We start from the raw sequence: 14,300 nt of genomic DNA, 5'->3' as shown, positions 1-14,300 counted from the left end.
CTGTTTATGTTCACTGAATTGAGCAGCAGGACTGGATCATTTAGGGATGCTGAATTCAGCAACTAAAGAGTTACCACAAACTCCTTCCTCACATACAAATAATGAGATACAGTACATGCACATGTATGGCATAACATATACATACATACGAATACACAATGCATGCATGCCTGTGGACAGAAAGGACACACAAACATACTGCAGGCTTGTGTTTGTCTATATTTTATGTAGGAAAGTAGAATTCTTCATCTCTTAGGCCTGGGCCAAGCAAGACCACAACTGATTCTGGCCCTACTTTGTGTGCTTTTGTGTAATAGTGCATAAGGCATTACAGAGGTTCTTCTACTTTAAATTTAACACAAATCTCTACTTCTTCCTCCCTGCCTCTTTCTTTCTTTCTTTCTTTCTTTCTTTCTTTCTTTCTTTCTTTCTTTCTTCCTTTCTTCCTTTCTTCCTTCCTTCCTTCCTTCCTTCCTTCCTTCCTTCCTTCCTTCCTTCCTTCATGTTGGCTGCATCGTCAAATTGCTAAATGTAAATAAATTTTTATGACCTTTAAGTGTTTGTGATTTTTCATTTGGATGATCAATCAGTTAAAACCCAGGACAGAATCTGGGCTAAAAATAGCTAATAGAAAATACATTATTATCATAATACAAGTTTTTGTTCAAAAACAGTAGAACAGTAAAACAATTTTTCCCCATATACTGTCATGTCTGGATTCTTATCAGTAGAATATGAAGTATAATATGTGTTTAGGAAATTCAAGAATAAAACAAAAATTTCCCCTTCAGTGAACGTCTTTTCTGGCCATGAAAAAATATTTTGAAAATAAAAAACAATTAGTGAAAATACAACAAATAAAGTCTTAATAACTAAACAACCCCCAAAGCCTTGAGTTCAAAGAGGTTTTTGCTCAGAAACAATATCATGTTCACAGTTTTTGCTTTTGTTGCACATTGCCTGTAACTGTCCTGCCTTTGAAAAACATCCTCTCAGCTGGCACTGATGTTGAAACCACTCCCAAGTGTTTTTTTTTTTTTTGGCAAGGTTGATCAGAGAGGGAAATGCTGGTACATTGTTTTCCCACCAAAGTAGTAGATCCTGATCCTGAGAAAATGGCCTCTCTTCTGAGTACCTGTGCGTTTCAATTAGGGCACGAGTGCTAGTTGTCCAATACTGCTGAGATTCAAGGACTTGAGAGTCCCAGCTTTTGCTGCAGGTGGGGATACAACAACCCCCACAGACAAGTTTGAAGTAGTTGCAGGAGCAGTGGCAGAGCTGGAGGCAGAGGTTGAGCTTGATGCAGATGATGAAGGGGTGCTGAGGTGTAACTCGCTGACTACAATTCAGTGACAAGTTGAACTTTTACAGGCTCAACATTTGCAGAGTTGAGCAATCCCAGATTTTTAAATTGAATAATCAGGTAGGTGCTGATGGCAATAACCCTGAAATGACAATGACATTGCGCTGACAGCTCAGCAGCTAGCTTGCTGCCTCGACACTCAGAAGTTGCAATGGTTGTGAGAAGCAGTGACACCAGGAGAATCATCATCATCAATTGAAACTGAAACATGTTTTTCTCATTTGATAACCTCCTGGTTGCTTCCTCAAATGATTTTAGTGCATCGATGGAGAGAATGATGATCGACCATTCTTCTGAACCCTGAACCATCCCGTAGTTATGCTGCAATAAGCCTAGGCTGCTGATGGATTCCTGTGATGAGCCTGGTTCTGCTGGAGGTTTCTTCTTGTTAAAAGGGAGTTTTTCCTTCCCACTGTTACTAAGTGCTTGCTCATAGGGGGTCGTTTTGACTGTTGGGTTTTTCTCTAATTATTGTAGGGTCTATACTTTACAATATAAAGTGCCTTGAGGCGACTTTTTGTTGTGATTTGGTGCTATATGAATAAAATTAAACTAAATTGATTTGAATTAGCCACAAAATGATTGGTTTTATTTAAGTTGCTGTAGATTAATTTTTGGCCTGAAATCTTTGAAACGTGTTAAACATATCTCTCATAAATGATGTTACGTCATTTTGAGTGAGAAGCGACACTCCTGTCACAAGTTAGAAGCTGAAATCACTTCTTGGCAAAGTGACATTCATATATTCTTTATTAATGAGGGTAAAAACCACTGACATTGAAAATTTCTTTTTTCCCCAATAGATCTGGCCAAGAGGGATACAGAAATTGCAACAAATATAGCATTACAATTCTACACTGCCTGGCCAAAAAAAAAGTCACCACCTGGATTTAACTAAGCAAATAGGTACGAGCCTCCTATTGGATAATTACTGCATGGGCGATTATCTTTCAGCTGGCAACAAGTATTTAACCCCAACTGGTGCAATGAGTTGCTTCTCATTTCTTAAACAGCCATGTCGAAAGACACACTGCGTGGTCGTGGAAAAGATGTCAGTCTGTTTGAGAAGGGTCAAATCATTGGCATGCATCAACCAGAGAAAATCTAAGGAGATTACAGAAACTACTAAAATTGGGTTAAGAACTGTCCAATGCATTATGAAAAACTGGAAGGATAGTGGGGACCCATAGTCTTCAAGGAAGAAATGTGGCTGGAAAAAATTCCTGAATGATCGTGATCAGCGATCACTTAAACGTTTGTTGAAATTAAATTGAAGAAAAACAACAGTAGCACTCAGGGCTATGTTTAATAGTGAAAGTAGGAGCATTTCCATATGCCCAATGCCAAGGGAACTCAAGCGATTGGGACTGAACAGCTGTGTAACCTTAAGAAAACCACTAATCAGTGAGACTAACTGGGGAAAAAAGGGCTTCAGTTTGGTAGGGAGCATAAAGATTGGACTCTGGAGCAATGGAAGGTCATTTGGTCTGATGAGTCCAGATTTACCTGTTCCAGAGTGATTGGCGCATCAGGACAAGAAGAGAGGCAGGTGAAGTGATGCACCCATCATGCCTAGTGCCTACTGTACAAGTCTGTGGGGGCAGTGGTATGATCTGGGGTTGCTGCAGGTGGTCAGTTCTAGGTTCAGCAACATTATGGGCTCAAAGAATGAGGTCAGCTGACTACCTGAATATACTGAATGACCAGGTTATTCCATCAATGGATTTTTTCTTCACTGATGGCACAGGCATATTCCAAGATTCACTGGGCTCAAATTGTTAGAGTGGTTCTGGGAGCACGAGACATCATTTTCACACATGAATTGGCCACCACAGAGTCCAGACCGCAACCCCATTGAAAATCTTTGGGATGTGTTGGAGAAGGCTTTGCGCAGTGGTCAGAATCTGCTATCATCACTGCAAGATCTTCCTGAAAAATGAATGCAAGACTGGATGGAAATAAATCTTGTGACATTGCAGAAGCTTATCGAAACAATGCCACAGCGAATGCATGCCGTAATCAAAGTGACCTTTTTTTGGTGGCGACTTCTTTTTGTGGCCAGGCAGTGTATAAAGAGTAGACAAAAAGGACTGAATTGATTATAATCTAGCTACAGTAATGCAGAGTCATAAATATATTTGCAGAACAAATCATTTCTTCATTTTATAGGTGACATAAATGAGGCAGAGGAAGTAAAACTAAATGCCAGACATAAGGAACAAAAAACCCCCAAAACAGAATAGGAAGTAATAACACAGGAAAACACTTAACATGGAAACAGAAGCTTAACAAGACAGGGAATACAGGAGGGCAAGAAAACTGAAAGAAGGAAAATAACACTCACAAATTATAACCTTTAACTGAAACTAGACAGCAAAACTAATCAAACTCAAAATGCAAGATAACTATAAATACATCTCAACCTACAAAAGAAAGAAAATGAATGCTGTGGAATAATACATGAAAAGCAAACTAAGAACCAGCACAAAATGTTTAATAAAAAAACAGGACTACAAAATCCCAGATTCAAAAATATTGAGGGAAAACTTTAAGACCCTGACACATTTGGATGGGAATAAGAGCTGCTTCTTAATCTATTAAAAAAAAAAAAGCCCTCAGTAAAGCTAGGACCTTTTACTATTCATCACTGAATGAAGACAATAAGATAAGATAAGATAAGATAAAATTTTAATAATCCCACGATGGGGAAATTTGCGCATTACAGCAGCTCAATACAGAGAAAAATGAAAAGGATGAGTAAAAACAAATCAACTAAAATAGAATAAAATAAAATAAAATAGAAAAAAACTATACACATATACATAAGCACTATATACGTAAAATATATATATATATATCAATGTCAATACACACATGTACATACACATATACACACACATCAAAACACTATATACAGATATCAAAACATTATATACATTTGTAGCCGGTAACGTACACAGCATACACAGTATGAATTATATGGGTGAGTGTAATAAATAAAATGTATCTGGACTGTATGGATAAAGTGATGGCAGAGGAGGTAAAGTGTCCAAGTGACTCAAGACATTATGATGCGTTATACAGTCTAACTGCTGTTGGTATGAAAAAAACAACCCCAGGTTTCTTTTCAACACTGTAGCCAGGCTGACAAAGAGTCAGAGCTCTGTTGAGCCAACTATTTTTAGTATTCCTTTGTTTCGTCTTTAAATTTAATTAGTAATGCCTTAATGAATTTCTTCACAAGAAAAATTTTAACCATTAGATAAAAAAATGTGCATAAACACAGACCTATTATTATATACAACTCTAAAAACTACTGATATTTAACTAGACTGTTCCTCTCCGATTGATCTTTCTGAGTTTCCTTCAATAACTACTTTCCCCAAACCATCAACTGGTCTATTTAGACCCCATTCCTACAAGACTAATGAAAGAAGTCCTACCATTAATTAGTGCTTTGATCTTAAATATGAGAAATCTATCTCTATTGACAGGTGGCAGTAATAAAACTATCACTTAAAAAGCCATCACTTCCTACAACTGTTTTAGCTAATTATTATTATTATTATTATTATTATTATATTAAAACTTTCTTTCACCTTTTTTTCTGCATGTATAAGGTTTCTAAAGTTCCAAAATCCAAAGTTGAAGCTAAAGGCAGTTATAGCTTGAAATGTCTTCTTTGCAGTCCAGCATTTTCTAACATGTTTACTGGCTAGTTTGGCATGCTCATAACTGTAAGTATGTGCAGCTGGCTCTCAGTCTGCCCTTTTTATTTACTTTGCCAAAACAGCTTTTTCTAAATGCAAATCTTAAATGGCTCAGCTGTGAGCAAGGTGCTTCAGAAGTGCAGTTGTTGCCTGAAAAACAAACTCAACAGTCTTTAAACATTTTGCCCTGACAGTATAACTAATGCTACTATTATCTTTGATATTATACCTCTAGGACAGATTTATAAAGTGCTACAGTAATTTCCTAAATCATGTATGAAAATATTGTGTAATGTATAAAAGTAGCAACTTCTGCAGGAGTTTTGGTATTATCTTAGAGTGACACCTGTAGAACTATAATCTGAGATAATCTTATGTAACCAATATTCTTTTGTCACATTTCTTATTCAATGGGCCAATCAGAGTATACTGGGGCTTTCGTGAGGTGGGCATAAAAGAGACAGGAGCTTAACTGTTTTCCTCTTACAGTCCAAAGAGGACCATGTTGAGTTAAATTGTAATTTTAAAATCACTAAAAAGATTTCGTTATCCTAATAGCATAATTGCCTAAGTCATATTTTGGCATATTTTGAGATACCTACCTCTGCTAACAGTGTAGATTCATTTAGATAGATATCTCAATTTTGGTCAAAATATGACTTAGGCAATTATGCTATTAGGCTAACGATTTGAAAACAAATTAATTTTGTGTTATCTGATTAATTTCATGCTGAAACTAACAGTTTAACGGCTGACTATAATATTCAATTCAATTTCATTTTAATTATATAGCTCCAAACAGCAGTCACACAAAGGCACCAAGGTAAAGATCCTACAATAATATAGAGAAAACCCCAACAATCAGACAACACCCTATAAGCAAACACTTGGAAGAAATGCAGAGTGGTGACAAACAGAGAGAGTGAAAAAAGTAAATAAAAAAGAAACACCCAGTGCATCATGGGAAGCACTCAGCAGCCTAGACCTGTTGCACAATAACTAAGGGAGGGCTGAGGGACACCTGATCCAACCCTAACTATGAGCTTTATCAGAACAGTAAGTTTTAAGCTCAATCTTAAAAATAGAGAGGGTGTCTGTCTCCTGAATCCAAACTGGGAGCTGGTTCCACAGAAGAGGGACCTGAAATCTGAAGACCCTGCCTCTCATTCTACGTTTGTACTCTATTTGGGGTAACATGGTCCTATGAGGTCTTTAAGATAGGATGGGGCCTGATTATTATGTGAGGAGAATGATTTTAAATTCTATTCTAGATTTAACAGGGAGCCAATGAAGAGAAGTCAATATGGGAGAAATCTGCTCTCTCTTTCTAGTCCCTGTCAGTACTCTATAGTTGCAGCACTTTGGATCAGCTGAAGGCTTTTCAGGGAGCTTTTAGGACAGCCTGATAATAATGCATTACAAAAATCCAGCCTAGAAGTAATAAATGAATGAATTTGTATTTCAGCATCAGTCTGAGACTAGATGTTCGAGATATTGGACAATGTGTGTGTATGTACATATATGCATTGAAGGACATTTCTCAGTTCACCAGTTTTTACTCACAGCTATCCAAACACTTGTTTGGCGCATATCTCAAAGGACTTACTTCAGATGCTTACTCAGAAATGTGTGTGTGTGAACAGCTGGAATTATGCTGTGTGTGCTGTGAGTGTAAGCATTTTCAAGCAGAAAACTTGAGTATGTCTACTTATTCCAAATGTAGCTTATTAAGTTTAAAAAGAAGAGAGAACATGGAAGAACAGTCTAGTCCACTTTCATAATGTGGCTCTTCTGAAGTTCTGGGATTTCCTTATGTTTGTGAAACTGAAAGAATGCCAACAACAATAGTCAAAATCAGCTGTCTGTGAACTACAAACTAAAATCAGAAGCTGCATGGAAGCAGTCATTGTGTATTTTGAACATTGCTTCACATTGCAAGATTAGATCAGCCTCATCACACCACAGTGCCACTATTAAACATATAAATAATGCTGAGTTAAGTTCAAATTTGACACTATAACTCTATCTCTTTCTATTGCTCTCTGTCTCTCTCTCTCTCTCTCTCTCAAATACACACAAGCAGAAACTAATTCGGAGGTAAAACAGTATGGATGGAGGAACCATCAATCGCTTGAAAAAGGGCGACTGGACCTCTTGTCATCCAAAAGGCTTCTTCAGTTCTCAAAACCAAAAGGTGGAGAGACCCAGGTATTTAAACCCTAGTGGGTGTAGTCCCCTGGAGGTGGTTGTTACTCACTTTTGTTCATGTACATAATCACATGTGCCAAGGTGTGAAAGGGGCCATGGGTCATTACAATCAGTGGTTTTGGGTGAAATCAATTTGGGACTTTGCCCTAATGTATCAAGTGACCTATTGAGGTCACCTGAACAAAGTTGTGAATGGGGGTTGAGGCACCTGGGGAAGGGAGCTCAGGACAGCATTGTAAGCGGAGGAAAGTTGTTGATGTAATCCACCTCCTCTGTTCAATGATGGTTGGTCAGAGTGAACATAGATGGCTTCTTTTGCTCCTCTTTCAAACCATCTGTCTTCTCGGTCCAAAATGTGAACATTGGCATCCTCAAAAGAGTGACCTTTGACCTTTAGATGCAGATGTACAGCTGAATCTTTTCCTGTCGAGCTGGCTCTTCTATGTTGTGCCATTCCTTTGTAAAGAGGCTGTTTGCTTTCTCGAATGTAGAGATCCAAGCACTCTTCACTGCACTGGACAGCATATAATATGTTAGTTATCTTGTGTTTGGGTGTTTGTCCTTGGGATGGACCAGTTTTTGCCTTATTTCCCCCTTTTTTACAGACATCGCTCCTGTTTCCAGCGTTGTTCAGACTGAGTTTCCTCCGCCCTTAGCAAATTCATCCGTTTTCAGATTTGTATAAATAAACCTTGAGCATTTGATCCTGGTTGTTTGTTTGGGGGTCTATCAGGTTGAGCCATGACACCGAGTTTGAATTTATTTCCTGTGCATCTTGGCTGATTTGATGAAAGCCCAGTTGGGATAAAAACATGTTTTAAATGTACAGAATTTTCTCATATTTACAACCATATCCCTTGGTACGCACATAGTACACTCATAGAGAACTCTTATAAGTTATAAAAGTGCAAAATAGTTATAAAAGTGCAAAATATACGTTTTAAATTGTAGAAGCAAGGCAGAGGCAAACAGGAGAGACATTTTCTCTGGGTGCAGAACTGGACACACACACCACACACTAGAATAGTTACTGTAACTGTGAGTCCACAATAGGGCCATGCTTTAAAACTAGCTGACATATCACCCCTTTGTTAGTTTCAAAGAGTCATGAGGGGTACTTCACAATGTCTGACCTTTTATAGGACCATTTGCTCAGTGTCCTCAGTTATGCTGGTTATCACGATTGCTGCAGAAGCACTAAACTATTCCAAATAATTAAACTGTACTTTGATTGCAATAGCTTATCTGCGATAAAGATGTTTTAAGTTTTTTAATTACCAGCTTCATTGAATTAAAGCAAATTCTAGTGTAAGTGTATCAGTAGAATTTAGCTCAGGGGGCACAGTGTCTTTATTGGGTGGCCCTGGTTGCCCAGAGCCTGTCCATAATGCCAGCACTGCTTTACCTACAGTCAACGTTCATATCCTTGCATTAAACTGTTTCCTGATAATATCTGTAGCATTGATTTTATATATCATCATAAGACATTTGTACAGAATTTAGTATCTATTTATTAATTTCGTTGAATAAAATTAGTGTGTGTGTGTGTGTGTGTGTGTGTGTGTGTGTGTATATATATATATATATATATATATATATATATATATATATATATATATAATTAGGGATGCGCCGATCCGATATTCAGTATCGGTCCGATGCTGGCCTAAATTACTGGATCGGATATCGGAAAGAAATAAAAAAATGTAATCCGATACATTAAATAACGTTTCGCTCACATTAGCTGCATTACAGGGCTCAGTCGTCTTCTTCTTCTTGTGGGTTTGCGGTTGACCAAACCAGCTTAGAGCTGCATTACCACCACCTACTGAAATGGAGTGGGGGATCAGGAGTTAGAAAACAACCCCCTCAGATCCTCCGTCGCTGCGACAGATTCCCTTTGACACTGAGCGATCATCGCTGACATGTTTTTCTGCCTCCACCGCTCTCTGCCTTGTTTGTGTGTTGTGCTCGCTGTGCTGAGAATCAGCTGTTATTTTTTTTCTCTACTTCAGCCCCCGGACATACTGCTAGCGAGCGCAGCTATTAGCATTGGTGACTGTCCGGTACCGGAAGGACCCCTTCACTGTCAAAATATTTTTGACACTTTAGTCCCCGATTTGTGACTAAATATAGACCTGCAGTAGAAACGTATTTAGGAGAATGCTTGTAAATATAAAGCATTACAAGATTGCGCTCACGCAGCCCCCAGTTTTTCACGTGAACACTGATGATGCAACAGCAGCAGTCAGCTGATTTACATGCAGTCTGTCTGCACAAGCGGAAAGAGGCGGAGCTGGCGAGCTCAGATGGAGCAGAAGGAAATGTTTTTCTAGTGTCCAAAAGAAGCCTTTTCGTCCCTGTAACCTCCATAAACCTTTACTGGGAAACAGCTGGAGATCCTTCATCAACCACCTGATCAGTGAGTGAAGAAACGAGAACTTTGTAGCTGCTCCATCCACCCTGTTTGTTTCACACAGGGAAAAACTGCAGTACAGAAGTTAAAATATGCAGATGAACTGTTAATATGAAAAAAAGTATTCTTATCCAGTTACTTGGGTAATCAATATAAATAGAATACACAATTGCTTAAATAATCGATAGATGCAGCCCTACTGAAATTGGCAACATGCCATAAGCATCACCTTCTCACACAGAAGCAACAGGATTCAGGTGACAGTTATTGTTGTAAGTAAAGTTTATTTATATAGCGTTTTTCACAGACAGAAAAGCGCTGTACAATAATTAAAACACAATATCACCCCCCCACTCCCAGAAAACACTATGTTAAAAACATAATAACATTACCATATTAAAAGAAAAAGAATAAAAATAAAGTCAGAAACCAGAAAGCCTGGTTAAACAGAAAAGTTTTCAACTATTTTTTTAAATGATGCCACAGAGTCAGCTAAATGGAGCTGGAGTGGTAAACAGTTCCAGAGCTTTGGTGCCACTGCCTAAAAAGCTCTGCCCGCCCTGGTCCTTAGTCTTGTATGTGGGACAACTAAAAGACTTTGATTTTGTTGTGTGAGAGACTGTTGACTTATCTTTAAAAAAAAATTGTTTTTATGTTTTTAAATGCCTGGATCAATTTTTAATATCGGATTTATATCGGTATCGGCTGATATCCAAATGTAAAATATCGGTATCGGACATAAAAAAGTGGTATCGTGCCATCCCTAATATATATATATATATATATATATATATATATATATATATGGTAAATGGACTAGCTCTTATATAGCGCTTTTCTACTCAGTCAGAGCACTCAAAGCGCTTACACAACATGTTTTACATTTACCCATGCACTCACATTCATACAAGCACTTCCATGTTTATACTAAGCTAAGTGCTTTTAATTAACTAGCATTCACACACATTCATACTCCGACAGGATGGTCGGAGAGAGTGTATATATATATATATGTGTGTATATGTATATGTGTATATGTATATATATATATGTATATATATGTGTGTATATATATATTTTAAATTAATCTGTGAGGCTCTCCATTAGTTAAACCTCTCCTATTCTTCACCTGTTGGCTGATTCTATGCTTACTGTTTCTTCTCTAGTCAATACAGACTTTTTTTTCCTCCAAATTACAGTCCTTGCATCTTATAGGCATTCTCCTCTTAGATGAGAAATCAATTAATCCAGCCATGTGTGGCCGTCTGAATCTCATTCATTTCTGTCCACAAGAGACGTGTATTTTCTCCTCATTATTCAATCTTGTCTCTCCAGTGCTACTTCTGCTATTTAGTCGCATTAGATAAGGGTTATCCTCCAAAGTTATTTGTCTTAGTTGCTCTGTAATTTGAACAGTTTTCAGTTCTCCATGCATATAGCACCATCTTCAGGTTTTTGGGGTATTATTGATGGTAATAGTTGGCAGGTAGTAGACCACCAGATTTTCTGCTGTTTCCCGTCCTGCTCAGAAATAAGTTCAGTCTCATGGCATGCTTCTTATGAGATCAAAATTGACAGTGCATGGATATTACATGACAAATACAACTTCTATCTCCGGAGTCACAGTGCAACACTCACACACATATCTTCACACACTGCTAATCCAAGATGCAGCTAAAAAGGGGCTTCGATTACAAACTGTAAGTTTGCTTTCTCTGTCCCTACTGTTCCATGGGGAAATTTCAAAAGCTCATCACTAAATAAATACAGTGGTTTAAAAGTTTTGGCACCCCTGATAATTTTCATGATTTTCCTTTATAAATCATTGGTTGCAATTTCAGTTAAATATATCATGTAGCAGACGAACACAGTGATATTTGAGAAGTGAAATTAAGTTTATAGGATTTACAGAAAGTGTGCAATAATTATTTAAACAAGATTAGGCAGGTGCATAAGTTTGGGCACCCCAACAGAAAATTGACATCAGTGTTTAGTAGATCCTCCTTTTGCAGAAATAACAGCCTCTAAATGCTTCCTATAGCTTCCAATGAGAGTCTGGATTCTGGTTGAAGGTATTTTGGACCATTCTTCTTTGCAAAACATCTCCAGTTCAGTCAGGTTTGATGGTTTCCGAGCATGGACAGCGTGCTTTAAAACACACCACAGATTTTCAATAATATTCAGGTCTGGGGACTGAGATGGCCGTTCCAGAATGTTGTACTTGTTCCTCTGCATGAATGCCTTAGTAGATTTTGAGCAGTGTTTAAGGTCGTTGTCTTGTTGAAGTATCCAGCCCCGGTGCAACTGCAAGTTTGTCACTCATTCTTGAACATTGTTCTCAAGAATCTACTAATATTGACTGGAATCCATGCGACCCTTAACTTTAACAAGATTCCCAATACCTGCACTGGCCACACTGGCCTCTCTGCTCTCTCCTGGCCTCTGACAGCCCATAGAGCCTTCACATAGGCTCTCTCTCTCCTGTGTCTTCCTTTGCCAACACTCAGCTTATTGCAGGGTCTTGCCACCTTTTCCTGGCCTCTGATGGCCCTTGAGCTTAATACAGGGTTTCTCTCTTCTCTTTCTTGTCTTGTGCCTCAGCCTATCGCAGATTCTGTGCTCTTTTCCTTGCCTACGATGGCCTTGATGCATGCTCTTTCTTCTCTCCTTCTCTCTCTCTTCTGTCCTTTGTTAACTCTCAGCCTTATTGCAGTCTCTGTGCTCACTCCTGTCTGGCTCCTGGCTCACTCACCCTGTGCTCGCTCTTTGTCTTTGCTATCTGGACCCTTCCCTTAGTTTTCTCACTCACCATGATGCATTCCTATTCATGCTATGCCTTATTCTGTGTCTTGGAGTCTATCCCAGCTGTCATAGGGCGAAAGGCAGGGTACACCCTGTACAGGTTGCCAGCCTGTCACCGGGCTACAACAGAGAGACAGACAACCATTCACACACTCACATTCAAACCTATGGGCAATTTAGAATCATCAATTAACCTAATCCCACTAACTGCATGTCTTTGGACTGTGGGAGGAAACCGGAATACCCAGAGAAAACCCATGCAAACACGAGGAGAACATGCAACCTCCACACAGAAAGGCCCGGGCCAAGGTGGATTCAAATCTTTCTAGGCAGCAGCAAACACCATGCCACCATGCTGCCCTTAATTGAATTCTTTATATCAATAAATCATGTTCAGTTCCTCCTAATGATCTCTCCTCATGTAAATAATTTCTGTAGGATTCTGGAATTCAATGTATCTCTGCTAAAGCTGGAGTGATGTGGCCTGTTATTCATTTTAGTGAATAACCTTGCAGCAGAAATCTGAATAAGCTGCAGCTTACTGATCATCTTTTTTTAAGAACTTTAAGAACTAAATGAAAGCTTGAACAAGTTTTTCTTAAATCATGGTGAGTCAGAAAGAGTTGTATCTTGGCAATATTCCTGACATGGAAAAAGGCTGTCTGTATGATGAAAACAGAATCTAAAATAACTGCAAGACTTTTAACTTCTGGTTATACTCTGGCAGCTATTGTCCCTGACTCATAATTAAGCAGCTTGTATTTGATTTTAGGACCAGTTAAAATTATTTCCATTTTTTCAATTTCCATCAAGTTTTAATAAGTTTGCAGTGAATTATTTGTTAATGTCTCTTAAATACAATGTTCGGTCATTGTCTCAGAAACATGTAGCTATTTATCATTTGTGTAACTATGGTAAGCATGTGTACTGAGAAGAGTAATGGACTGAGACAACTGCCCTGTGGAATTCCGCAGAGTGGTTGATACCCTTTAATACAGCCTTTAATACAATTGATCATAAAAATCCTCTTTCACCATTTGGAGAACTGGGTTGGTTCTGATAATAGTCATAAATAGTCATAAATATTATTAGAGCCAACCCAGTGTCCAAAATGTCCAAGTGACTCATGACATCGTGATGCATTATATAGTCTAACTGCTGTTGGGATGAATGACCCGTGAAAGCACTCAGTCAAGTCAAGTAAAGTAAAGTAAAATGAAAACAACAACTTTAATAGTGTCATAAGATAGTGTGAGGTGATCAACCTTATTTGTAAGGGCAGTCTTCATGCTGAGATTCACTCTATAACTAGACTGGAACCTATCAAAGATGCCATTTCCCTTTAAGAAAGCACTGATTTGCATTAATACAGCTTTTTTAAAAATAATACTTTACTAAAAAAAAGGAGGATTTATATTGGTCTTTAATTACTTAATAAATTAGTAAGGTTAATTACTTAAGAGGTTTAACTAAATGCAGAAGTAAAGAATCCAATGTGATGTAATACAGTTAGAAACTAGCTGTGCCTCTTCTGTAGATGGATTCAGAAATTCTTAGATTGTAATAAACAATACTCTGGGGTGGCCTTCATTGTCAGAAGTGATTTTGGAAAGTATGCTGCTAAGATGCTGATGCTCTGCTGATTTTGCATTTATTTTTCACCCTTTCTTTTTGTGAAAAATTAAATAAAGCAATAAAATAAAATGTAACCCCACTACCCCATTACTTTCATTAAATAATTTAAAATAAAACAATCCTTTTCTACTCTACATGAGCACTCAAAGCGCTTTATACAACATAC

The 14,300-nt window shown here is 38.0% G+C and overlaps 1 protein-coding gene across 6 annotated transcripts in view; it reads left to right on the top strand.

The window, feature by feature from the left end:
* cemip (cell migration inducing hyaluronidase 1) overlaps positions 1–14,300 on the top strand; it is a 306,192-nt gene that overhangs the window by 144,134 nt on the left and 147,758 nt on the right. Inside the window, exon 1 of one of the 6 annotated variants that reach the window (XM_030725202.1) lies at positions 7,248–7,281. The exons of the other annotated variants lie outside the window; for them this stretch is intronic. The gene's annotated coding sequence lies outside the window, so the exon portion shown is untranslated. Of the gene's footprint in view, positions 1–7,247; positions 7,282–14,300 lie in introns of those variants that run through there. 6 annotated transcript variants of the gene reach the window in all.

This window comes from Archocentrus centrarchus, unplaced genomic scaffold, assembly GCF_007364275.1.
Source record: "Archocentrus centrarchus isolate MPI-CPG fArcCen1 unplaced genomic scaffold, fArcCen1 scaffold_48_ctg1, whole genome shotgun sequence".
In the NCBI taxonomy this organism is placed as follows: Eukaryota; Metazoa; Chordata; class Actinopteri; order Cichliformes; family Cichlidae; genus Archocentrus; species Archocentrus centrarchus.
Note: the sequence above shows the minus strand (reverse complement) of the source record. Positions and strands in the feature narration are given on the sequence as shown.